Source organism: Choloepus didactylus, chromosome 26, assembly GCF_015220235.1.
Source record: "Choloepus didactylus isolate mChoDid1 chromosome 26, mChoDid1.pri, whole genome shotgun sequence".
Taxonomy (NCBI): Eukaryota; Metazoa; Chordata; class Mammalia; order Pilosa; family Megalonychidae; genus Choloepus; species Choloepus didactylus.
The window spans coordinates 14,637,522-14,655,150 of record NC_051332.1 but is presented as its reverse complement, the minus strand read 5'-3'; the positions used below and the strand labels follow the sequence as shown (position 1 = coordinate 14,655,150).

Here is a 17,629-nt window from a genome sequence, read left to right as displayed (position 1 = left end):
TTCTCACTTTGTTGATTTGATTTTAAAAATGTGTCTGAACATCTATAATTAGTTGTTTCAACTCCTGAATTTCATTGAAATTTCAGTTTCTTCCTTTGACTGGGCCACATCTTCCTGTTTCCTCGTGTGGCTCATGATTTTTTCCTGGTGTCTTTTCATCTGACATTCTTGGTTGCTTTATTCTAGAGGTTTTCTTCCTTTTGCCTAAGGTATGTTTTGTTTTTTGTTGAATTTGATTTCTGTCTTTTCTTTCTTGCTCTCCCTGGCCAGTTTTCAGATTGGCTATGCCCCCTCAGTCTTCTCCCCAAAATCAGGTGCCCACCATGGCCTGCCATAAGGATGGGATGTTGGCACTGGGTACCCAGGCAAGTTCACTATGTGTTGTAATATAAATCTGCTGACTTTCAGTCATGCTCTATTTTCCACTGTCTAGCAAGTCCTGGGTTTGTTTTGGGGCCCTGCTTTCTCAGCCAAAACAGGGCTAGGCTTCCATACCAAGCAGGTAGACCAGGTCCTGTGTTCCTTTGAAAGGGTATTTGAACTTTCCAGACTCTCCAGGAGATGGTGATGTTCAGTAACTTAATCATACTCAGAGGCTGCTCTGCCTCCAAGCATGGCTGGCTTCTGGTTCCCTAAAGGGTGAGGGAAGGGCTTTCAGACCCAGGGATGGAAACAGTCTATGTCCATGTTTTCTCAGTCTCTTTGTCCCTCACTGATATGGGCCTGGAAGTGTCCTCCCTTGTCCACAGAGTCTTCAAACAATGAGGGCAATTTTCACTGCTCTGAGATTTTAAAATCTGTATCCTTGGTGGAAATGGTCCCATCTGCTGTTTCTGTGCTTCTCCAGCATGGAAACAGTTTGGGGGAGGGTATATGACCTTCTAGTCTTAGAAGGAAACATTCTTCATGATATTTCTTCTCTTTCTTCTATTTGGAATTTTCAGGGTATTTTTCCAGTCCCTATCCTCCTCCAGATTTTCAAACAATTCAGAATGTCCTTTTTCCATTGAATCTATGGGTAGAAGTTTTCAGTATCTGTTTATGTAACCATGTTGATAGCTATATAGCTTTTATTGTGTGACTGTATGATTGTGAAAACACTTCTAGCTACTTGAATGGACTAAAATCTAAAAAGGTATATCTATATGTCCTAACATTCCTTTTATCCAGTATGTGGGCAGTTGAGTAAAAGATAAAGGCAAAAAGACATAAATAGTTGGTTGGAATAAGGGTTATGTGATGTTTTAGGTGTTCCTTTTTATTTTTATTTTTGTTTCATTATTTTGGAGTAATTACAATTTTCTAAAATTGATTGTAGCAATGAATGCCCTGCTATATAATGATACTGTGAGCTATTGGTTGTATATTTGGATGGATGATTTGGTGTTTGAATATATCTCAAAATTGCATTTTAATAAATAGAGAGAACATGGAACATTTACTGAGATAAGCATTTTTGAGTTACAAAAATGCCTCAATAAATATACTAAAATTCAAACCAAAATGATAGAATGGGATTCTAAATTTGGCTTAAGATAAGAAGTGATGTCCATGAAGACAAATAATACAAGGACCACCAGGTGTGGAAGGCAAATTTAAGAGGTTTTTTTTTTACATACTTTCTGTTAACAGAATCTTTTGGAAAATGGAGAAGTTATAGACATAGGGAATTGCAATGAATATGAAACAGCAGAAATCCTATGCCACACTAATGGGGATGTGTGCAGTTTCTCTTATTACATTTCCTGAACAATAAATATCAAATAACTAGGAGATGTCACAGATCCCCTGATGGTCCACATTGTACTGACCATAGGATAAAGTGAAGTTACTAGCTATGAGCATCACAGAGGTCAGACCCCTACTCAGCCAAGACATGGCTGACATCTAAACACATACTTGTATGTTTGTGATGACAAACAGCTCTGTAGTTGCTCAAAAATTACCAAAGGGCTTTGGTGACACTATCTGGGAAATAGATGGAGTTATTGTGGGTCAAGGAGCTGAAAATATCAGTGAAATGTGTCAGAGATCCAGAAGGATAAATTTTTCAAGAAGTACTGGTCCAAAGTTGTGGACATGAAAATGAAGACACTCTTCAACAGAGCCCACAAGTAAAGGAATGAGAAGAGCACTGAATGCAAATGTACGTATTCTGATTGGTAGACAACACCATGAGGATAAATTAAGTCACAGATATTTGAGGAATAAAGCCCTAAAAATATGAAATGTTTCAATTAATTTTGAGCATATGATGGATGTCTACATATGGTAATCACACAATCAATTTACCAAAATATTACTTCTGCCTCCATACTCTTCAATCTGTTGATCATCAATCATTCCTGGTTAATGTAGTTTTCTTTAGCCAATTTGCTTTCAGTTCTTAGAAATCTGCCATTATAAAACTGTCCAAATATATTATGTGAAAGATGCCTGAATGCCTGAAAAACTTCTACTGCCCTTAGGAAAAGTTTTCCAACTCTTTAGATAAATCCAAATTGACCAACTGACATATTACAAATTGTGCTCTGTATTTATCTGGCAGGGGAGATACCATGATCACCAAGGTGGTTTTACCAGGATGAGGCTTATCCATTGCACTCTGGATGTGCTGACCCCTGCAATTTCCCCAAATGTAGGGAACTCCACTGCATAATTTGTGGTAGTGGGGGACAGCATTCATGCTCTCTCCTTAACAAAGAAGAAAAAAATTGTGCTCCAGCCTTCCTCTCCCTGCATCCTACCCTATGATTAATACAACCTCAGTTTCTACACAGCTTCTGAGAACTTGAAAAATAATTCTGAGAAAAAAACCAAAGTATTTATTATTTGCTTTTCTGATCTACTCTATAAAGCCTTTATCTTACTTGTTCTCTACAAAACTTTCAAATTAGTTTTCATGTATTTCAAAAATTTAAGTCAGATTTTGCTAATGGCTGAGTTTTTTTCACCTTCACAATTCCAAAATTAATTATCATTTACAGTCTTATACCTATATAATCCTGTAGGACACATGACCTGGCTATTTTAACTATCAAATACTCTACAATATATTTGCTGAGATCCTTGTCCTTATCTTGATCAAATTATTTCTTTAATGTTTCCAATTTGTCTTTTACCCTACAATTAATTATTTAAATAATCATGTTTTCCCCACCAGCTCTTTATTCTATTCACTCCTCAAATATTAAAATGTATGACATTATCTACTGCATATTGGAAATATTGCAAATATTTACAATAATTTTATTTTCATGTCATTAACACTGGCAATTACCCTCCCTTGTTCTCTTCTATCCTTTCCAAAGATTTATACAAATTATGTAGTAGGGAGGAAGGGATTACACAAAGATGGAGATAAATTCAGGATAACTCAATGGGTAGAAAGACTGCAGTAGGCAATTCCTTTTATAGTGACAGTTTGATGCTGTCTTTTTGTACATAATTTGTTCTTCTACCTTCATATAAATTTAGCAAATATTTAGGAATGGACTTCAAATTTTGTTTTACCATTTGCCCTTTTAACAACTTCTAAATATTATGTTCATTCTTTCTCCATGGTGGTAGATCATGGAAAATATGCAAACTAAATGATGGATATTGGATTTCTGAGACATGATTTTCAGTAATTTTATTTTATTAAAGGAAAATAATCAATATATTTTGTTAAAGAGAAAAAATGGGATTGTAATGTATTCCAGTCAAATAGTTAAATATTTATTAATTTTCAAAAATGTTTATATTGATAAATGTTGATATCATATAACTTTTCTGCTGTTCCTGTTTAAAATCCTGTGAATTCTTCATCATAAAAAATCACTCACATATCCTCAGTGTTTGAGCAAAAATTATCCATGGTCAGAATTATACATATTTCTAACTTATCCCTACCTGCCTGTGCTTTTTTAATGTGCAGAAAATAAAATAGTCAAGAGAAATTACATCCAGACTTGTTTTTAGACATCAGAACTTTATTGATCAGTGATGAGTAGATTTTGAGGAGTCTTAAATTCTAGTCTTTTCAGTGAGTCAAGTTCTCCATAAAGGAGTCCCCTAATATTCTCCTCATTGTTGGTTTAGACACTAGCATTCTCCAAAACATCTTGAGGAGAAATTAAGGGATTCATGTTATGTAATATTTATATTCCCTGAATACATTATAAGGAATAGTTCTCATCCCCTCTTTTTCTTTACACTGCCTTTTGTCTCTAGGATGATGCTTCTCTTCCTCAGCCAGTGCAGTCTCTACATTTCACTACTTCTGTCAGTAAGATAATGGTTTTTTCACTCCTGATATGGAGAGCCAAGGTAGAGCTTTAGCCCCTTTTAGTACAAATTCTTATTATGCAAAGTACTTGACATTTTCTGTCTTTTGTGCCTTCTTTTTTCCTTTTCATTTTCTTTGTGTAAAATTTTCTTATAATTTCATTATCATTTAATTCTGTTTGGGAAAGGAAAAGAAATAAACTTTGTTTTAAATCTGTCATTGTAATCAGGACTATGTTTTACTTAATTCTTTCATATTCTTCCTGTCCAATACACACAAAACATTTAAATATAATAATAAAAGACTTTCACATCTAAAGATGATATTGTAAACAGTATCATACTACAAGATTATCTCTCCCACCATACATATAATTTTTCATTTTTAATGCATAAAATATAGGTAACAATTGTTTTAGGCAGTGGATTTGACAGAATGCAAGACTGTGAATCATGAATGAAAATGATTGAAAATATTGTGTAACTTTTTTGGACTGAAAAGGCAATGTTAAAATAGTGCCTTGTTTTGAGATTTCTGAACAGAGACAAGGATTAGAGTAGATAGAGAGCTTTCCCACTCCATAATTTGGATATGCTTATTTTCATAGAAATGAACTAAAAACAAAAGGCATGGAAAATGAAAAGATTTCCTTATAATTCAAAGTGACAGTTGCTCAGCAGAACAGAAAAGCAGTGAATTTAAGCAAAACTTAATTCATAACCTTGACCTGCAAAAAAAAATTAAAAACAATAAATACAAATAGTAAATGACAAAATAGATAATATAGATTCTGTATTTATATAATGTGTCATATTCAATAACAACTTTATACCTACAATTATATTCTCATCTATATCTATGTCTATACCTAAAGCTGCATTCCAAGAACCAATTCACAATCACTCATTGACAATATCCATTTAATTTTAGACAGTCCCTGGGCCTTTCTATTCTCTTCATCAAGGTTATTTTGAAGAGGGAAGGCCATTTATTTTGTGGAATATCCACCAATTTATATATTCTTGAGACTTCTTCATCATTTGAATAAAGATATGAGCTTTTGCAAAGAATACCACAGAAATGCATTGAATAAGGATGTGCATGATGTCAATTTGTTCCACTACGGTTGTTGTTAACCTTGATCACTTGGTTAAGATTGTGTCTGCCAGGTTTCCCCACATTACAGTTGCTTTCTTCCTTTGTAGTTAATACATATTTTGTCGGAGGATACTTTAAGACTAGAATCCAAATTAGGAAACTTGTGTGCTATCTTTCTGTACTCTTTAACATATAACCCCACATTTTGTACTTTCATGAAATGCTTCACAATATGCTTAGCAATTATTCCAGATCACATGTAAATATCATTTATTGTTTCTTTGGCTTCATATAGTTGCTTTTCTGTAATTCTTTCATCAAAGCTTGTCTTAAATAAAAGCAAATATTTTCATCTTCATTGATAAAAGTACTCTGGTTCATTTTTAATTCAATTTTATTGAGATATATTCACATACCACATAATCCATCCAAGTTATACAACCAATGGCTCACAGTATCATCATATGCTTGTGCATTCATCACCACAAAGTTACATTCTCATTACTCCAAAACAAAGAAAAGAATAAAAGTAAAAAGAACACCCAAAACTTCCAGTACCCCTTATCAAGATAAATTATATATATTTCATCTTTATTTTACTACTCATCTGTCCATATGCTGGATAAAGGGAGTGTCAGTCACAAGGATTTCACAATTATGGTCAAACAATAAAAGCTAAATAATTATACAATCATCACCAAGAATAAGGTCTACTGGATTACAGTTCAACAGGTTAAGGTATGCCCTACTAGCTATTCTAATACACTAGAAACAAAAAAGGAATATCTACATAATGCACAAGAATTACCTCCAGAATGTCCCCTGTACTCTATTTGAAATCATTTATTACTGAAACCTTACTTTGTTTCATTTCTATTCCCCTTTTTGTTCAAGAAGGCATTCTCAATTCCACAATGTCAGGGCAAGTCGCATTCCTGTGAGTCATGTACCATGTTGCCAGTGAGCTTATTTGCAAAGTTGGCTGGGAGAAAGAGGTCACATATGAGCCACAAAAGAGGTTAGAGTTTCTCTGGAGGTGATCTTGAAGCATACTTATAAGTGGGCTTAGCTTCTCCTTTGCAGGAATGAGTTTCATAAGGACAATGGATTGACTTATTAAATCGGGAGACACTAATGCTTTGAGGATATCAGGAATTCCCCAGGTGGGGAAATTATTTCCACATTTTCCCCCAGTCTCTCACTGGGACTGTATAAATAAGTTTTTATTTTCTGTAGAAATTCTCCAGGATGTATCAGGGTATTACATTAACCTCTACAGAATAACAAGATATTATTCTCTATGGTAGTTTCCATGTAATTATGTTGTTGAAATAAAATGAGAATTCAGGTTAAATTAGATCGTGTGCTACAGAGAATATAAATTTTGTACCAAATACACATGTCTGTGCTGGTTTATATACATTATGTCCCCCAGAAAAAGCCATAGTCTTTAATGCAATCTTGTGGTGGCAGACTTATTAACATGGATTAAGTTGGAAACTATTGGCTCAGTATTTCCATGGAGGTGTGGTTTTGTCCATTCAGCATGGGTCTTGATTAGTTCACTGGAGCTCTATAAAAACTCAGAGAAGGAGCTCACAGTGTGATAGCTGAGACAGACATTTTGAAGATGTCTGTTCGAAGCTGATACAGGCATTTTGGAAAATGCCATTTTGAAACACAACCTGGGAGCAAGCAGACCCCAGCTGCATGATTGCCAGCTAACTGAGGTTTTCTGGATGCCATTCACCATCCTACAGTGAAGGCACCTGATTTTCAATGCATTACATTGGACATTTTATGGCCTTAAAGACTGTAACTGTGTAATCAAATAAACCCTCTTTTATAAAAGCCAACTCATTTCTGGTGTTTTGAATTCTGGCAGCATTGGCAAACCAGAAAGATTTCTTAAATAACATTGAACTCAGGAATAGGTGTGACTGCTGTGAGAGCTTACAACCTAGGAACCTTTACATTAAGCCTTATTGGACATTCTGAACTCCTGCATCTTTGATGGCTAATCTCTCCATGTCCTAACCCCTGATAAGCTATGCTCTCAAAAGTAATACTCAGCATTTTCTGATTGCATTTAGTTTATGTTAGTGAGGTCTTACAACATTTGTCCTTTCACTTCTGGCTTATTTCACTCAACATAATGTCCTCAAGTTACATTCACCTATGTGCATGTCTCACAACTTCATTCCTTCTTGCTGCCACTCAGTATTCCATTGTATGTATAGAACAGAATTCGCCCTTCTGTCCACCCATCTATGTCCCCTTAGTCCACCTTCATCCGTTGCAAACCATGAATACTGCTGCAATAAACATCAGTGTTCAAATGTGTTTTCATATCACTGCTTTCAGTTCTTCCATGTATATACAAAATAATGGGGTTACAAGATGATATGGCAACACTATACTTAACCACCTGTGGAACAACCACACTCCCTTCCAGAAGGGCTGGACCATTCTACTTTCCTAAAAACAGTGAATAGTTACATCTGTCTCTGCATCTTCTCCAGCACTTTTATTTTTCTGTTTATTTTAAGCAGTTTTATTCACAAACCATACAATCCATCCTAAGTGAACAACCAATAGCTCCCAGTATAATCACATACTTAGGCATTCACCAATCTATATGAGAACATTTCCATTACTTCCACAAAATCTATATGAGAACATTTCCATTACTTCCACAAAGAAAAAAAAAGAGGAAATAAAGAATAAAAAAATTAAAATGAGAAACACCAGTAACAAAAATCCCATACCCCTCCCTTATATATCTCTCTATTGACATTTGCCTTTGGTATATTGCCTTTGTTATAATTAATGGAATACTATTGCGTTACTGTTAACTATGGAACTTAGTTTGCATGCATTGTATTCTTCCCATGTTCCATCCCATTTTCAACACCCTCCAGGTTGACATTCACTTCTCCCACATGTGGAAACTTTCTTACACTACTACATTTAATCGCCATCATTGTTCACTCTTGGTTTTGCTAAGTAATACAGTCCCAGCTTAATTCTCTGTCATTTCTTCTGGTGTCTTAACACCCTTAGGCTTCTTCTTTCAACCATACTCATACTCAGATTTGTTCATTTGTAATTACAATACTGTGCTACCATCACATATTATTGTGCTGTCAATTTCTGGAACTATATAATCAATCCTTTTGAACATGTGTACCCATTCAGGATCAAATACACCATGTCTACCCTATTTCTACCTCCTGACAATCTGCTTTCTTAACATTAATGCTCAGATTTAGCTCATTATACTTAATTCATATTGGTGAGACCATGCAGTATTTGTATTTTTGTTTCTGGCTAAGTTCATGCAACATAATTTCCCCAAGTCTCATCCAAGTTGTTGCATACATCATGGCTTTACTCTGTTTTACAGCTCTGTAATATTCCATCATGTGTATTTAACACATTATGTTCATCCACTTCTTGGTTAATGGACATTTGGGCTGTTTCAGTCTCTTGGCAAGCATGAATAATGCTATTATAAATATCAGTGTACAGCTGTCCATTCCTTCCCTAGATGTCAATTCCTCTGAGTATAAACCTAGTGATGACATTGCAGTATCATACAGCAATTCTATACTTAGCTTCCTAAGGAACCACCAAATTGCCTTCCAGAACAGTTCCATCAATCTACATTCCCACCAATGGTGAATAAGTGTAACAGTTTCTCCACATCTTAATTAACACTTGTATTTTTCTGTATTTTTTGTAATGGTCATTCTAGTAGGTCTGAGATGATATCTCATTTTGGATTTGATTTGCATTTCTTTAATAGTGAGGTTGAGCACTTTTTAATATGTTTTTAAGCTATTTGCATTTCCTATTTGGAAAAGCATCTGTCAAAGAGTTTTGCCAATTTTTTAATTAATTTTTTTGGCTTTGTTTCTGAGTTGTAGCATTTCTTTATATATTCTGTATATTAAACCTATACATGACATGTGGTTTCCAAACATTGTCCACCATTGTGTAGGCTGCTTTTTACTTACCTGACAAAGACTTCTGATGTGTGAAAGTATTCAGTATTGAGAACATCCCATTTATTTCTTCCTCCATTGCTCACATTCTGTTTATATGTCTAGGAAATCACTTACTATCAAAAGATCTTTAAGATATTTTCCAACATTTTCTTCTAAAAATTTTATTTTCTTAGCTCTAACATTTAGGTCTTTGATCCATTTTGAGTTAATTTTTCTATAACGTGTAAAATGGTGGTGCCCTTTGATTCTTCTGGATATGGATATCCAGTTCTAAAATCATCATTTGTTGAAGAAGCTGCTCTGTCCCAGTTGAAGTGACTTGACTACCTTATCAAAAATTGATTGTTCATAGATGAGAGGATCTATTTATAGAATCTCATTTTGATTCCTTTGGTCAGTATGCTTATCTTTATGCCAGTCCATGTTGTTTGGACCACTGTAGCCTTACAATATGATTTAATGTCAGGTAGTAGTAGACCTCCCACTTCATTTTTGTTACTCAAGATATTTTTAGTTATTAAGAGTACCCTGCCCTTCCAAATAAAATTGAATAAGGTGTTTTCTATTTCTACAAATTTATTGATATGTTAATTGGTATTGCATTGAATCTATAAATCAATTTGAGTAGAACTGATATCTTAACTATATTAAGCCTTCCAGTTCAGGAACACAGTATGTTATTCCATTTATTTAGGTCTAACTTGATTTCTTTTAGCAAATTTTGCAGCTTTTTGTGTCAATCTTTTTTGCCCTTGGTGAAATTTATTCCTAAATATTTGATTCTTTTGGTTGCTAATGTAATTGGAAGTTTTTTCCTTGATTTCCTCCTCAGAGTGCTCCTTACTAGTGTACACAAACACTACTGATTTCTATGTGTTGATCTTATATCATGATACTTTACTGTACTAATTGATTATCTGTAGTAGTTTTGCTATAGATTTTGGGGATTTTCTACATATAGTATCATGTCATCTGCAGTGAACGTTTTACTTCTTCCTTTCCAATATGGATGGATTTTTTCTTGCCTAATTGTTCTATCTAGAACTTCCAGCACAATGTTAAATAACAGTGATAAAGTGGGCATCATTGTCTTTTCCCTGATGTTAGAGGAAAAGTGTTCAGTTTTTCCCCATTGAGTATTATGTTAGCTATGAGTTTTTCATATATTCCCTTTATCAGGTTGAGGAAGTTTATTTCTATTCCTATTTTTGAAGTGTTTTCATCAAGAAAAATACCAAATTCTGTCAAATGCCCTTTCAGCATCAATCAGTATGATCACATGCTTCTTACCTTTTGAATTATTGATGTGGTGTATTATCTTAATTGATTTTCTTGTGTTGAATGACCTTTGCATACCTGTAATAAATCCAGGTGGTTATGGTCTATAATTCTTTTAATTTTCTGGTGCGTTCAATTTGTATTTTGTTGAAGGTTTTTGCATCTATAGTCATTAAAAGAGATTGATCTCTTATTTTCTTTCCCTGTAGTATTTCTGTCTGGCTTTGGCATTAGGGTGATGCTGGCTTCATTGAATGATTTAGGGAGCTTTCCCTCCTCTTTAATTTTTGTGAAGATTTTCAGCAGGATAGATGCAAACTCTTTCTTTATTGCTTCATAGAATTCACCTGTGAAGCCATCTTATCATGAACTCTTCATTTCTGGGAGTTTTTGTTGATACATTCAATCTATTTACTTGTGATTGGTTTGTTGTGGGTTCCATTTCTTCTTGCTTCAATGTTGTTTGCATGATTTTCCACAAATTTTTCCATTTCAACTAAATTATCTAGTTTGTTAGCATATAGTTGCTCATAGTATACTCTCATTACCTCCATTATCTCTTTGGGGTCAGTAGTTATGTCTCCCCACCAATTTCTGATTTTACTTACTTATATACTTTTTTTTTTTTTTTTTTGTCATCCTAGCTAATGGTCCATCAATTTTAATGATCTTCACAAAGAACCAAGTTCTGGTTTGGTTGATTCTCTCTATTATGTTCATTTTCTCAATTTCATTTATTTCTGTTCTGATCTTCATCATCTCTTTCTTTCTGTTTGCATTGGCATAGTTTGCTGTTTTTTCTCTATTTCCTCCAGGTAAGCTGTTAAATTCTCTCTTTCTGCTCTTTCTTCTTTTTTAATATTAGTGGATAGGGTGATCGATTTCCCTCTCAACACTCCCTTTCTGCATTCAAGATATTTTAATATGCTGTTTCCTCATTTTCATTTTCCTGGAGATGTTTACTAATTTCTCTTGTAATTTCTTCCCTGAATCATTGATGGTTTAAGATTGTGTTTATCTTCCACATATTTGTGAAATTTCCAGCCTTCCACCTGTTAAGAACTTCCAAGTACATGAAATTCTGATCAAATAAAGTGTTTTGTATAACTTCAATATTTTAAATTTATTGAGGCTTGCTTTGTGACACAACATTCTCTACCAGATTTGTTGATTTCAGCTTTTTTATTTTGTAGCTTTCTCTCTTTATCTTTGTATTCATGTCATTTATAAAAGACTCTAGTAAAAGAATTATGTCCCATCCTGAATGAAGTGGGTCACACCTTAACTGAAGTAGCACCATTGAAAGATACCATTAGGTTTACAATTACAGAAAAGGATTAGATTTAAGACCTTGTTTTTTTTTCTGGGATACATAAAGCATCAAACCACCACACTATGTATCAGTTTGACTTTCTGATGTGGTCATTTTATATAAATATAATTAGAAGTAAAAATATAAATTACTTGGTGTCTTCAAAATTCTTTCATTTTGTGAAGTCCCTGAAACCCACAAAATATAGACCTTTCAAATATTGCATTTAAAATCCCATCCTTCAATTATCACTAACTTCAGATAGTATACTTTGACTTGACTTCCCCTGTCCATTTTCCATTGAATGTCAGTTTCCATAAAAATAAAAATAATCTGTATGTATTAGCTGCCACATTGCACTTTTCCACTAATGACTTTGAAGTTGGAAAGCCTGACCAGGTTTTCTTTGTATTTTGATAGGGTGTGACTTATCTTTGTCATATCAGCCTCTCTTAGCTGTGCTTACCTAAAGCAAGTAACTTTCTGCCAAAATATACACAGGCAGAGGCCGGTATTTACCTACAAATGAAGGTTGGTAAAGATCTGCTGGGACACTGTGAAACTAATGCCAAATGCCCCATACTATATCAAGGGGTATTTCTGCTTCCATAGATTTAACTTTTTATCTCTACTCACCAACTTTTCTGCTGAATTCTTTATGTGTGTTGATATCCTATAGGGGTACATAGAGGCTTCTATATGTAAGCCATCTTTTCATATATTACTATATGCCATATATCACAAAATGATGGATATTTTATGAATTTCCTTGGAGTTTCTTAGTGTCTCCCACATTTTGCTCCTTACTAGACTGCCAGTCATTTTTAAGGTCTGTTAATTTGTTCAAAGCACCCTTGATAAATAAGATATCCACTCTGGGACTCACCTCTTTTTGTTTGTTGTTACCAGTTTTTATTTTAAAATCAAATTTTGAATGTAGCATTTCTTAACTTATTAGATACTGGCCAATTATTCATTGTTATTTATTAGTTAATTTTAATCTGTATATGATTTCCCTCCACACCCTATTTTTAGTCCAAAACATTAATAACATGTATTTTGTTAAAGTTAACATGATTTTATGTATTTACTCTAGGTAAACATATTGCACTTATAATCTGATAAAAAGTTTGAAATTTAACAAATCTGTGTATGGAGAATCATTATTCAATAACTCTCCCATTAAGCTGAACCAAAAATTTTTTGCAGAATTTATTGCTTAGATATGCCACTACAAATTTAGCTAAACTCAAGAGTATAGGCAAGACATCCTTATTAAACAGGAGTTGAAGGAATGCTGGCTCCATTGTAGTTGAATAACCAGTTACCAAAGCTCATAAGAGCTATAAGCCTTATATGCCTTTCCTATTGAAATAAAAGCATGTTTATAAAGAATCCATAAGCAGAATGTTTCTTAAAGATTTGTCTACCTGAAAAATGACTCCATGAATTTTATCCATTCAACAACAAGGCAGGATCATGAATTTTGTAAATCTGTTTAAATATTTCAAAGTATATATTCATGTTCGTGAAGATAACATGTTACCTAATTTTTCAGGTATACTTGTATATTTTATTAGATTTTTATTTTAAATCACTAGTGATTAATTCCCTGACACAGCACCAATATGCCACAATATCAGTAGAAAATTTCATTGTTTTTGCTCATATGACAAATTTGTGCTCATATGTTACCCTAGATATTTCTGATTCTAGTGCACATTTTATGTGATTCATTTGTGAAGATTTATTTGTGAATATACAGACCAGACTCAAAAGATTATAAATAAAATGATAAAATTCCCTTGAAATTTAACCTGTGGAGACACAAAGTATGAGATATTTCTTGAGCTAGATTCTAAAGGAGAGCTATGAACTTTACAGGGAAAGGTTTGCTTGTCATTTCTTGGAAATCTATCAATATAAATAGAAATAGTCATTAAACTATCAATTGAAATATAAAGATTTGCAGTGAAGCTTTTTATGACAAAAATATATGATATTTATTTTCTAAGTATTATGAAGTTTCCATGTTCTCTGCTGATCATTTTAATATATTACCATATGTCATCTTTTTAAAAATGGGCATGGAATTAGCAATTCTACTAAATTATTATACACCACGTTTTAAATCTGTGGACTAAATATATTCTAAATATTCATGAGGTAATAAGAAACAGGGAATAAGACCTGAACTCTCTCACATGGACAAGAGTATTCATTTATCATTCTGTACATTAAAGAAGATGTATGGGAATTTTAGCATATTGATATGGGAATTTCTACAAACTGAGGGGACAGATTCAATCAGAAGATAGGAAGAAAATTTCTAATGATCAAGTGGTAATTCATGATTTTGAGAAAGGAAATATTATCCACCCAAAACTGATTTAAGTTTGGTTAAATTGAGTAACATACAGCATAGGTCAATTTTATCAGCTTAACAATTGAGTAATGTTTTGGTAGCTAATGAAATTATCTCTTTAAAATAATTTCTGTATTTTTAAAAATGAGAATATTAGAAACCACACATAATTAAAAGGATCTTATAGAAAAAAATTACAACAATCATATTGAAAAACTCTAGAACTAATATAGGCATAACCTATGTAATCTAATTAACATTATTATTATTAATTAAAATGGTCATGAAAATTTTAAAATATATTTTAAAGACAAATGGATTATACATAAATAAAATATTAATGAAATACAAATTCTAAATATTATAGTAAAAAATTTTTAATTGTACATTTTATACAAAAGAAATTAATTAGTACTGAAATATGACTTGTGGATAATTAGTTGTAGCATTGAAACAGTAATATTCAAACAAGATTTCTTTATGATTTGAAATGCCTCAAAACAGTCACAATTAAATAAGTTCAACTAAGCACACTTATTTAAGAAGTGATTTCAGCAATCTAGGAAAACATATAGGGAGAAATCTGGACAGAATTTTAGCCCTTCCCTAAATGTTTGAATTCACACTGATGGTGAAAGCATGCTTTGGGGAGGAGTAATGTCAGGTGGAATTATTTTCTTTAGATACTATATGTAAGTGAGATGTTTATGTACAGTGATAGCAAGGAGATGCTGGATACATACTGCCATGAAGTAAATGGAAACAATTAGATTCTGAATCCAAAATACCTTTCATGGATGATGTCACAATAAAGTAATGTAAAGACTGACAATAACAAATAAAATTAAAGAAAGATGGAAAATAATAGTTTGCTGTAATTTGGAATAAAACCATTCTCATAAGATCATCAAAACTTTACATTAACTTTGTTACACAAACAATTTCTAGGCCATTCTGCCATAGATAGAGAATTATCAGAAGCCATCCTAATTCCCAGGTACATGTAGAGATTTAGTAACAGATGTGCACTGTTCAAACCCACTGGATGATCTGAAAACTATTTACAAACCATGATTAGTTTACCATTTGATATTGTAAAAAACAAGAAATTAATCAGTGGATATGTTCAGGCAGAGGTTTAAAAGTTATTTTTTGGAAATATTGTAAATATGGCTCAATGACTGAAAATTTGTTGTACCTTAATTTTATATTATTTTGCAATGAATGCTGAATTTAACAAATCTCAGCAGAGTTGGGGTAGAACACCATAAAAATATATGTACATTAATTGATATTAATTTGTACATTTCCTATGTCATGATTTCTGGGTTAGAAGCTTTGCATTGATGTCAATGTTTCCCTATAAATTTGGATTTCTCCATTTTGGTTTTTAGAATCTCTTATCAATTTCTTCTTTGATTCCCAGGAATCCTGCAGCATATAACAAGACATGAGCAATCTCATCATAACAGAATTCATCCTCATAGATATCTCAAGCTCTGAAAGCTTCAAATTGCATGAGGTCTGCTGTTTTAGTGATTTATCTGGGAGTCTTGAGGGGGAATCTTCTATTTTCATTGTGACTGATCCACTTGTAAACTCCCCAATGTATTCTTTTATGGTTAATTTATCCCTTACATAATTTCACTAAATTTCAGTTATTATACCAAAAATGATTGTAAATATCCAGTTTGCTAAAGCTGTCAGAAATACAATATACCATAAATGAATTGGTTTTAACAATGAGGGTTTATTAGTTCACAAACTTACAACTCTAAAGTCATGAAAATCTCCAAATTAAGGCATCAAGAGATAGATACCTTATCTGAGAAAAAGACCTGATGATATCTGGGTCATGTCTGTCACTTGGGAAGGCATGTGGCTGGCATATGCTAGTCCATTGTAACTGGGTTGTGGTGCTTTCAACTTCTGATTCCAGGGGCTTCCTCTTTAAATGTCCATTGGTTCTTATTTAACTTCTCTGTGGCAAACTTGGGGCTTCATCTCTCAGCATCTCCAAATGTCTGGGTCTCTGTCAATTCTATGGCATTTTCTCTCTAAGCATATCTCTGACCTCTCTTCAAAATTCCTCTACCTTTTATCTTCTCATGAAAGATACCAGTAAACTAATTAAGACCCAACTTGAATAGGCCAGGTAAAATCTCCATGGAAATCTAATCAAAAGGTCAGTCAGTTGGGTGGATCACATTTCAATGGAAAGAACCTAATCCAAAGGTCCCACCCACAATATATCTGTACCCACAAGACTTGATTAAAAGAATATAGTCTTTTTATGGGGACAATAACAGATTCAAATCAGCACAGGAAGTATATTGATTTCCCTCTCAGGACATGCTGCTCAGATTTTCCTGTTTATCTTCCTTGGAAGCACAGGACTGGCCTTCCTCTGGTGATATCCTATGATCAGTATGCTGGCATTTGCCATACTCAGCCCAATGTACTCACCATCATCCTTTATCTGTTCACACAGAGAGCTGGTGTTTCATGGGCAAGTGAATTTGACTAATCTACTTTAGAAAAGTTACTATGTTCAGGTTTCCCTTCACAGATCCAATGTGATTCACTAGTACTTCTGTGATTTACTTCTAATTTTGAGGAATTCATCCTTATATATTTTTTCTGTGTTTATTATCCTATTTATAATTGCATGCATGGGTGTAATACATTCTGCATCAATATTTCTGTCATATATTAATATAATTTCAACACATTCTGTATGCATTCTATGGAAGCATATAAAAATTCTTATCCACCTGCAACTCACAGTAGGGAATTCTAGTTTTATTTACAATCTCTGGATTGCTTGCTTATGTTCAATTGAATTTAAGGCATATCTTACAAATCTTCTCACAGCCATCTTCTAGACCATTGTGTCCCCACTTATAAATACTATCAGGTATACTCTGTTGAACAAAGAGATTTAAAATGTTATCAGTAGAATATTGAACATTTATTGTGAATTCCCAAGAAGAGTTTCACTTGAGTGAAAATTACTTAAAAAATTTTTAAAGCATATTTTGCCTTTGATATTTGTTTTATAATATGAATCTATCCCTTTAAAATTTCAATATTTTTGCTGTGTGTATATATTTTGTTATTCAGAAGAGAAAATGAGCTATAAATATCTGCATAATAGTTTTTCATACTCAGCTCAATATTTTTGTAAAACATCTATTCTTAAAAAGGCTTTCTAAATTGTCATGATAGTTTGGTAAATTATTTTGGTAGTTTTTAGACAAGTCTAATTATAGAGGGCAAGATGGCAGAGTGGTGGA

At 33.2% G+C, this 17,629-nt stretch overlaps 1 non-coding gene across 1 annotated transcript; it reads left to right on the top strand.

Annotated features, from left to right (window-relative positions):
• Nucleotides 1-2,533: 2,533 nt before the first annotated feature.
• LOC119520909 lies at nucleotides 2,534-2,697 on the top strand. Its single transcript, XR_005214240.1, has one exon. It is a non-coding gene; the product is annotated as a U1 spliceosomal RNA (small nuclear RNA).
• Nucleotides 2,698-17,629: the final 14,932 nt, after the last annotated feature.